Source organism: Piliocolobus tephrosceles, chromosome 14, assembly GCF_002776525.5.
Source record: "Piliocolobus tephrosceles isolate RC106 chromosome 14, ASM277652v3, whole genome shotgun sequence".
Classification (NCBI taxonomy): domain Eukaryota; kingdom Metazoa; phylum Chordata; class Mammalia; order Primates; family Cercopithecidae; genus Piliocolobus; species Piliocolobus tephrosceles.
The window spans coordinates 34,330,717-34,339,894 of record NC_045447.1 but is presented as its reverse complement, the minus strand read 5'-3'; positions in this window follow the sequence as shown (position 1 = coordinate 34,339,894).

Sequence of the window (9,178 nt, the reverse complement as noted above, 5' to 3'; positions counted from 1 at the left end):
AAATATCAATATTGAGTCAAATTCCACTTTCCAAGAAGAACCTGAGAAATATTTTTACTCCAACACGCTTCTCTGAAATATTGCCAGTGTCTGCCTCAAGAGGTAGAGTCTTTTCATCTTTGTATATTCCTACAACATTGAGTGGACATCAAGTTTATTTGGCATCGAAATTTAGCAGAGGGCCTTATATATGTGTGTTCTCCAAATATTAAATGAATTGTGAATGTTCTTCTAATTCAGGCCTACACAATTGTAGAGGTGCTTACAAAAATGTAAGTGTGGTTGAGTTTAAAACACGAAGACCTGGAAGTATCACAGCAGTATCTGGAACTAGAAAGTTGACAGAGAATGAGTGGAGTTGGAGAAGCCTCTTGGAAAACCATGGCAGGACTGTGTTGTCCCTTGATGCTGTGAGTTCACAACTTTGGTTATTACACCCTATGTGTGCTTTGCCTCACTAAGAAAAAGTGTACATCACACTCATTTTTCATTTTATAAAAGGGCATTATGAGAACTTCTGACAGTGGAAATGGGCCTTAACTCTCAGGGTAGAGAAAGTGAAAAGAATCTGTGAGCCTAGTCATCCAGTATTATTAACCTCAAAAAGGTAAAGAAAAGTGAAAGGTTGCTGAGAATCCAGCAGAAAACTATTTCATTTCCACTTGTTATATGCAGGGGTTTTTTTTTCTGTTTTCCATTTTAAAATATTAGAATTTGTTAAAAATGTCTTAAAAAGTAATATGAAAATATATATACAGTGTATTATGCATAATAAAAATCAGGTAATAAATCAAGAAATACAGTGTGCTCTCAAGCATGTAAACACAGTATATACACAGAAATATATTAATATTTACACCTATAATTATGAGTGATTTTCTTTCCTCCATTAGATTTTTTGGAACTTCTCAAATTTTCTATTCTAAGTATGTATTATTTGTATAATCAGGGAAGTCGCAATTCAAAGAAGAAAGAAAATTACTGTTTAATAAGTTAGGTATGGCAGGCGCAGTGGCTCATGCCTGTAATCCTAGCATTTTGGGAGGCCGAGACAGGCGGATCACAAGGTCAAGAGTTCAAGACCAGCCTGACCAACATAGTGAAACTCTGTCTCTACTAAAATACAAAAAATTAGCCAGGCATGTTGGCAGGCATAATTCCAGCTACTTGGGAGGCTGAGGCAGGAGAATTGCTTGAACCCGGGAGGCAGAGGTTGCAGTGAGCGGAGATCGCACCACTACACTCCAGTCTGGGCGACAGTGCAAGACTCCTTCTCGAAAAAGAAAAAGAAAAAATAGAAAAAGAAGAAGAAAAAAAAAGTTAGGTATAATCAGATCTTTGAGATATTAGCCCTAATGTATCTAGAAGTCACTATCTTTCACATTATTTAAAGATTCAACTTTAAATCACTTCTGGGATTACAGTCTCTCAGAAGAAAACCAAGGAGTATTTAAATTGGCTACCAGAGTCACTGGCAGGTCCTCTGGAAATATTGGGGCTTAGAGGAAAGAAAGTACTTATGTGACACATTAACTTACTATTGGATATAAACTTATGGCAAGACTTCCATTGGGGCTGAAAGCTTTACTGTTTATCTTTCCCATGCCACTACTAAGAGTTGTGATTGTGAGATACTTGACTATGGGTTCTAGAGTATGACTACAGCCCAAAGAGAGAGAGCTGAAAAGTCAACTGACTGAGGAGGAGCAGCTACAGTGACTTCAGTATGTAGACACAAGAAGTTAGCAAAACACTGATGAAAAAGAGGGAGAATGTTTTCCTTGTGTTGAAAGAGTCTGAAATCCCAATAAGTCGTGCTGTCTATTGTGAGTGGAGAAGATGAGGACCCTATACAGAAGCTTGAAAAGGGAACATTAAGGCAAAGCTGGGAAGAAGTATTTCCAGAAAAAAAAAAAAAAAAGAGGTAAATGGGGACAGGGAATTATGAATAAGTTATTTGATTTTAAAATGCTGGATAACACAATGAAAATTGCAGGGAATTACTGAGTAAAGGAAATACCATGGATATATATGAATGTCATTTTAAGTAAGTCACTTCTTATCATGGGAAATGAAAGAATATTAGCCTAGGGATTCAGATTAAATTAACATATATTGTGCACTTGATCTATGCCAAGAAATTTCAGGTATGTTATGTTCATCCTCACAATTCTATGAAGAGGTATTGTTGCCCTGATTTACATAGCACACATCATGCTTGGAGACACAAAGTGTTTTGCCCATAGTTTGTACAGCTAATATGCCAAAGACCTAAGAATGAAGTGTATGTCCTCCATCTAAGACACAATACTTCTGTTTGTCAGCAGTCAAAGGGGACTATGGAGTACATAGACTGGGGCACAGTAGGCTTACAGAGACTCAAGGGCACTGCACTGTGACATAGCCCTAAAGATGGCAAGAGCATGAAGACAGCGGGGTGAATCAATCCCAGCAGTGAGCCCATGGCTCACTGAAACTTCCAGCAAAAAATATTTATTATTGGTTACCAAACAGAAACATGGATGAAAAAACCCAGGACAATTCTCTAAACCATACGAGAGGAAGAGAAGAGGCCTTGTTCTAACTAGAGCCCTGCTGCTGGTTATTAGCTCCTTTGGGGCTCAGAAGGGCTCATTTATTCGGACAAGCACTGGAGCTCTAGTACCAGGGATGTTGGATATTGTGAAGAATAAGTTATTATATAAATAGCAGGAAAATCTAGCTGGAGCAGGAGATAGGATATAATACTTAGTGAATTCAATTTCCTTGTGAGGGCACAGTCTGTTTTGAGAGTTTCTTTGGTTAAAAGGAGGGAATCTGGGTGAGTACATATGCTTTACAGGCGAAATACTACTCTTTCTTATTGGCAAACATGGTGAGAAGGGTGAGCACTTCAAAATCATATTTCTCAAGCAGAGTTTGCTTTTCATCTATAGGTGATATCCGATGCTGAGCATCAGTCTAAAGATCAGACTGACCTTTGGAGAGAGATGTACAAAAAAAACAGAGAGCCGGGGGCACTAGAACTTTACCCCTTTTTGGAAAAAATGAAACTGAGGTAATAGTAATTGCTATTATTCCCCTACCCCTTCCCATCATGGGTATCTCCTCTGCATCCTCTTTTTACTGTGTGATACAGTTGGGTGTCTTATCATCCTACCTACACTGCCCACTTTAGCCACTTCCTAAGTGGTGAGCCCTAGAATCCTAATCCAAGAATTGGGACTGTGTTAGTGTGTCTTCTGAGTGAATATATTTGTGAAGTTGATCTCTTAAAGTCGGAACATTCAATGGCATTAAGTCAGTTTATGTCACAAATCAATAGAAAGCCTTTCTCCAATTTCCTTTCCAATAACTATTCTCACTCATTCTTGGGTATTAGTGAAAATTGGACCAAAATTCTTCAAACTCTCACCACTGTTTCCTTCAAAGGAAAATTTAAAATATTATGTATTTTTATAATCACAAAATATACATTCTTTTCAAAAACTTAGAAAATAAGGCAAAAAGAAGAACAGTAATAGTCCCTCCAAGTACCACATTCCAGGGGGGAAAAAAAAAACTAGTTAAGATTTCAATGTAACTTCTTTCAGTCACGTATACACAAAACTGTGATAATTTATATGGTTATGAGACATTCTCTTTTTTTGTTTGTTTTTCTTGAGACAGAGTCTCGCTCTGTCGCCCAGGCTATAGTGCAGTGGCACAATCTCAGCTCACTGCAACCACCACCTCTTGGGTTCAAGCAATTCTTCTGCTTCACCGTCCTGTGTAGCTGGGACTATAGGTGCATGCCACCACACCCAGCTAATGTTTGTATTTTTAATAGAGACGGGGTTTCACCATATTGGCCAAGCTGGTCTTGAACTCCTGACCTCATGATCTGCCCACTTCGGCCTCCCAAAGTGCTGGGATTACAGGCGTGAACCACCGTGCCCAGCCAAGACATTCTTTTTAACACAACATTATATCATGGGGATTTTCCTTTTCATTTACTATTCTCCAAGATTACAACTTTCTTTTTTTTTTTTTTTTTTTTTGAGACGGAGTCTTGCTCTGTCGCCCAGGCTGGAGTGCTGTGGCCGGATCTCGGCTCACTGCAAGCTCCGCCTCCCGGGTTCACGCCATTCTCCTGCCTCAGCCTCCTGAGTAGCTGGGACTACAGACGCCCGCCACCTCGCCCGGCTAGTTTTTTGTATTTTTTAGTAGAGACGGCGTTTCACCATGTTAGCCAGGATGGTCTCGATCTCCTGACCTCGTGATCCGCCCATCTCGGCCTCCCAAAGTGCTGGGATTACAGACTTGAGCCACCGCGCCCGGCCCAAGTTTACAACTTTCATGGTTGTTTAACATATGAGAGGATGTATTCTTATGTGTATATTATAACCTACCGACCCCACAAACCAGAATTCCAGCAACCTGGAGGTAAAAAAAGCAAAAAAGAAAAAGCATAGCAACTGTTTAAATCCCGATTAAACTTGAAACATAATAGGACATATGGATCCAATCCATGGATATGCTATTCCATTTGGTTGGATCATTCTAGTGAAAAATTGTTCAAATAGTGCTAACACTATCCTTGCAAACTTTAAGAAAAAACGCTGCTAGAGTTTCACCATTTTGAATTATGCTGCCCAATGATTTGAGAGTAATAATTTTTATCATCTTCATTCTAGATCCTCCTATATCTAGATTACTCAGTCTGACCAAGAATGAATGCTGTATTTTACCAAATGTACTTCAGTATCTTGTTAGAAGACCATGTGTTGGGTTTTTTGCTTATTTGTTTAGTTAACCAATAGATTTTCAAATATTAATTTGGAATCTTATCAATCCATGAAATAAATTATATCACTTTAGTATATACAGTTTGAATGTACTATAATTATGATTTTACAACCAGTCGTAAATAAGATTATCTATAGTTTTTGTCTATCTTTCAAAGTTTGGGAAAACAAGACTATTTTTGCTTGATAAAATGTTTCTACAAAATGTTCTATAACCTTTTCACATTAAAACATATTATACAGCACAGAAATTTTCTTGAAAGTGTAAAATAACTATTGTAAGCATTCTGCACGCAGTGCAAAATCCAGTCGTAATTTTGAAAGTCAAGATCTCACAACAGGATCTCTATCACCTACCAGAGTATACATGGCATAGTTTCTGTTGAATAAATGAAGAATTCTGTAAGACAGATAAGCACAGTTTTATGATAGTATATAAAAAGGGCATCCTCCTCACAATACTAGGTGAGAAAGCTTTCCTAGAAAAGGTAATAGATAAGTTAAGAACAGTCCTTCCAGTTTAAGAAGACAGCATGCACAAATACATAATGAAAATGCAGGCCGGGCGCAGTGGCTCAACGCCTGTAATCCCAGCACTTTGGGAGGCAGAGGCAGGCGGATCACCTGAGGTCAGGAGCTCGAGACCAAACTGACCAACATGGTGAAATCCCAACTCTACTAAAAATACAAAAATTAGCTGGGTGTGGTGACAGGTGGCTAAAATCTCAGCTACTTGGGAGGCTGAGGCATGAGAATCGCTTGAACCCAGAAGGCTGAGATTGCAGTGTGCCGAGATCGCACCATTGCACTCCAGCCTGGGCAACAGAGTGAGACTCCATCTAAAAAATAAAAAGAAAAAAGAAAAGAAAGAAAGAAAATGTAGTATTATGGGGAGACTGAACGAAATTCACCATGGTCAGTGCAGAGCATTTGGGGTATCAGTAGTGGCTCCAGAGTTAGAGAGAACCAGAGATGACAATGTGATTAGAGGATGAACTAGGGGACTTTCCTTGAAGCTGCAGAGCAAGCACGTATTTTCCTTTAAATTTCTCTATTAGGATGTATTTTGTGGGGAGACTGATGGTGATCATGGGGAAACAAAGTCCTCCTAATAATTCCTCCTTAACACAGTCATGGGAGGAGATATGGTATAAATTGGAGAAAGATACCTAATAGGTTAGGATAATCATGTGTAATGGGTTGATTCAGTGTCTTTGCTGAAGTTACTGTTTCCCTTTCTCTTGTTTTGTTCTGAATCCTGAAATATTCCACTAACAGTTATAAGCTGAAAAGAATAAATTAAAAGTTAAAATAAATTCTGAAATATGGACTTCTTCACCTGGGGTCTTTTCTGAATAGAAAGAAAGACAGCCATTCTTCTTCCTTCACCTTTGTATTCTCAACAACCCCACCTATAGGGTAAACACATCTGATAGCAATAAATAAAGCATAACCTTAGAATCACTCTGTAATGGCAGAGGCACCCAAATGTGTGTTCCGATCTAGGGAATTTAGGAGTGGCCAACCCGGAGATTCGTTCCTTCTCTGTGATAAACATCTGAATTCCCAGCCTGTCCTGAACATGGGTCGTGCAGGGAATTGGGTCCCTAAGCTTTGGGTTGGATGAAGGTTGCCAGGTGGAGGTTGTTAAGGAGAGGATTAAGTGAAAATGCCAAATAAAACTGCATGATTCTACAGGCAGTTGTGGTTTTTCTGTCCAGCACACCACCCCTGGACTCTCTCCCCTGTATGTAATCCCCTAATAAACCCCATGTCTCCTTTGCTGACTCTGAGTTTTTTGGCCTTTTGAACCTGGTGCTGCCCCTATTGAGATTAATAGGGGTTTAGCATAACACCATCGCCCAAGATACAAGTGGTAAGTTTAGTGCTGTTTCTATACTAGTACAAATTTGTTTTTTCTCCACCTCTTCTTTCCTTCCACTTTCCTCTACTTCAAAGCAGCTATATACTCTATCCAATTAAAACAGCTACCTTCACTGCCCACTTTGTGGGAACAAATCCACGTGCTGATGTACACACAGGAAAAAGAGGTGCAGGACAAAGCAAATATTTTCCAATATACCAACACACTGGTATCATCTATTTTTTTAATCTCCTCCCAAATCATTGTCTAGGTAGTACTCTCTGAGAGGAAGACAAAGGATATGGAAAGGGAATGGAGAGACTTTTTCCCTTTATATCCCTGGAGCCAGTACTCCACTACTCCCTGGAGCCACTACTGATGCCCCAAATGCTCTGCAAAGACCATGCTGAGTTTCTTTCAGTCTCCCCATAATACTACATTTTTCATCATGATGCAACAGGGAGCTAGGAAGGGTTGCTATCTATGACTACCCAAAGACTAAGCATGCATCCTGTCTTCAAAGTCTCTGGATATGAAAAGGTCAAAGCAAAAGTGTGGTTGTAGGGTCAGAATAAGATCAGTAAGAAATATTCTCATTCCACAAGGAGAGTCCAGTGTAAATACAGTTCTTATGGCAATAGAGTAACAATGTATGAGACATAGCCCTTTATGTAAGACATCTTAACACAGTACTTGGACATGTCAATGTAATGAATATCAAACAAATGGAGCACATTGAGTTTTCAAAGATGTGGCAGTAACGTTATAAATGGGAGTAGTTTCTCAAAAGACTCTAAGTTGCATTTAGATTTGCAGAGTGAGGGCAGGGGCTGTGGGATTTTAGATATGTGACTGATAAAGGGAGAGGTGGGCCAGGTGTAGTGGTTCACACCTGTAATCCCAGAACTTTGGGAGGCTGAGGTGGGTGGATCACCTGAGGGCAGGAGTTCAAGACCATCCTGGCCAACATGGTGAAATACAAAACACCAAATTAGCTGGGTGTGGTGGTACGTGCCTATAATCCCAACTACTTGGGAGGCTGAAGCAGGAAAATCGCTTGAATCTGGGAGGTGGAAGTTGCAGTGAGCCGAGATCGTACCACTGCACTCCAGCCTGGGCAACAGAGTGAGACTCTGTCTCAAAAGGAAAAAGAAAAGAAAAGAAAAGAAAAAAAGGCAAAGTTTATGAAAAGGACTTTTGCATCATTATTCTTGATCACGCTTTTTTTCATAGTTGTGAAATTGGCTTCTACACATAGAAAACTGAGCAGGCCAGCCAAGGTGGCTCATGCGTGTAATCCCAGCAGTTTGGGAGGCTGAGGTGGGAGGATCACTTGAGGCCAGGAGTTCGAGCCCAGCCTGGCCAATATGATATGACCCCCATCTCCAGTAAAAATACAAAAATTAGCCAGGTGTGGTGGGGCATGCCTGTAATCTCAGCTACTCTGGAGGCTGAGGCAGGAGAATCACTTGAACCTGGGAGGTAGAGGTTGCAGTGAGCTGAGATCACGCCACTGCACTCCAGCCCAAGTGACAGAGCAAGACTCCGTCATAAAAAAAAAAAGAAAGAAAGAAAAAAAAAGAGAGAGAGAGAGAGAGAAAAAAAAAAAAGAAAAGAAAACTGAGCAGACCACAATCAAAGACTACAGGAAAAAGTAAGTACTTCAGCCTTCAGAGTTCTCCATCACATCACACATGATCAGAATCACAAGTAAGTGTTGTTGCTGTCTCACTGTGCCCCAACAGAAGATACATTTTTGTAAAAGTCTTCTCTTGTGTGGAATCTATGTAGTAACCAGTGAGAGAGAGTAGTGTATTGTGGGTAAAAGCGTTTATTCTATAGCCAGATGGCTAGATATTGAATTCTGGCTTTATTTATTTACTATCTGTATGACCTTGAAAAAGTTACTTAAACTTTTCTTTGTCTCTGTTTCCTACTTTGTAAAATGGGAGTAATACTACACTTAAGAAGAGAGAATCCCAGGCCCTGGAAAAAAACTGTACATGCTGGGACCTAGACTCCTTAATCTCTGGAAGCTTCTAGAACAGTCCTCTAATGATTCTCAGACTCCTAACAGGTTTTTGAAAGAAGCGCAGTGAAATGTCTCACTGGGAACAAAAGTGTTCACAGTCTGTCAAGTGTGGTTTCTTTTTTTTTTTTTAATTTTATTATTATTATTATTATTATACTTTAAGTTCTAGGATACATGTGCATAATGTGCAGGTTTGTGATCAGCACCCATCAACTCGTCATTTACATCAGGTATAACTCCCAATGCAATCCCTCTCCCCTCCCCCCCATGATAGGCCCCGGTGGGTGATGTTCCCCTTCCCGAGTCCAAGTGATCTCATTGTTCAGTTACCACCTATGAGTGAGAACATGCGGTGTTTGGTTTTCTGTTCTTGTGATAGTTTGCTAAGAATGATGGTTTCAGGATCTAGAACTAGATGTACCATATGACCCAGCCATCCCATTACTGGGTATATATACCCAAAGGATCATAAATCATGCTGCTATAAAGACACAT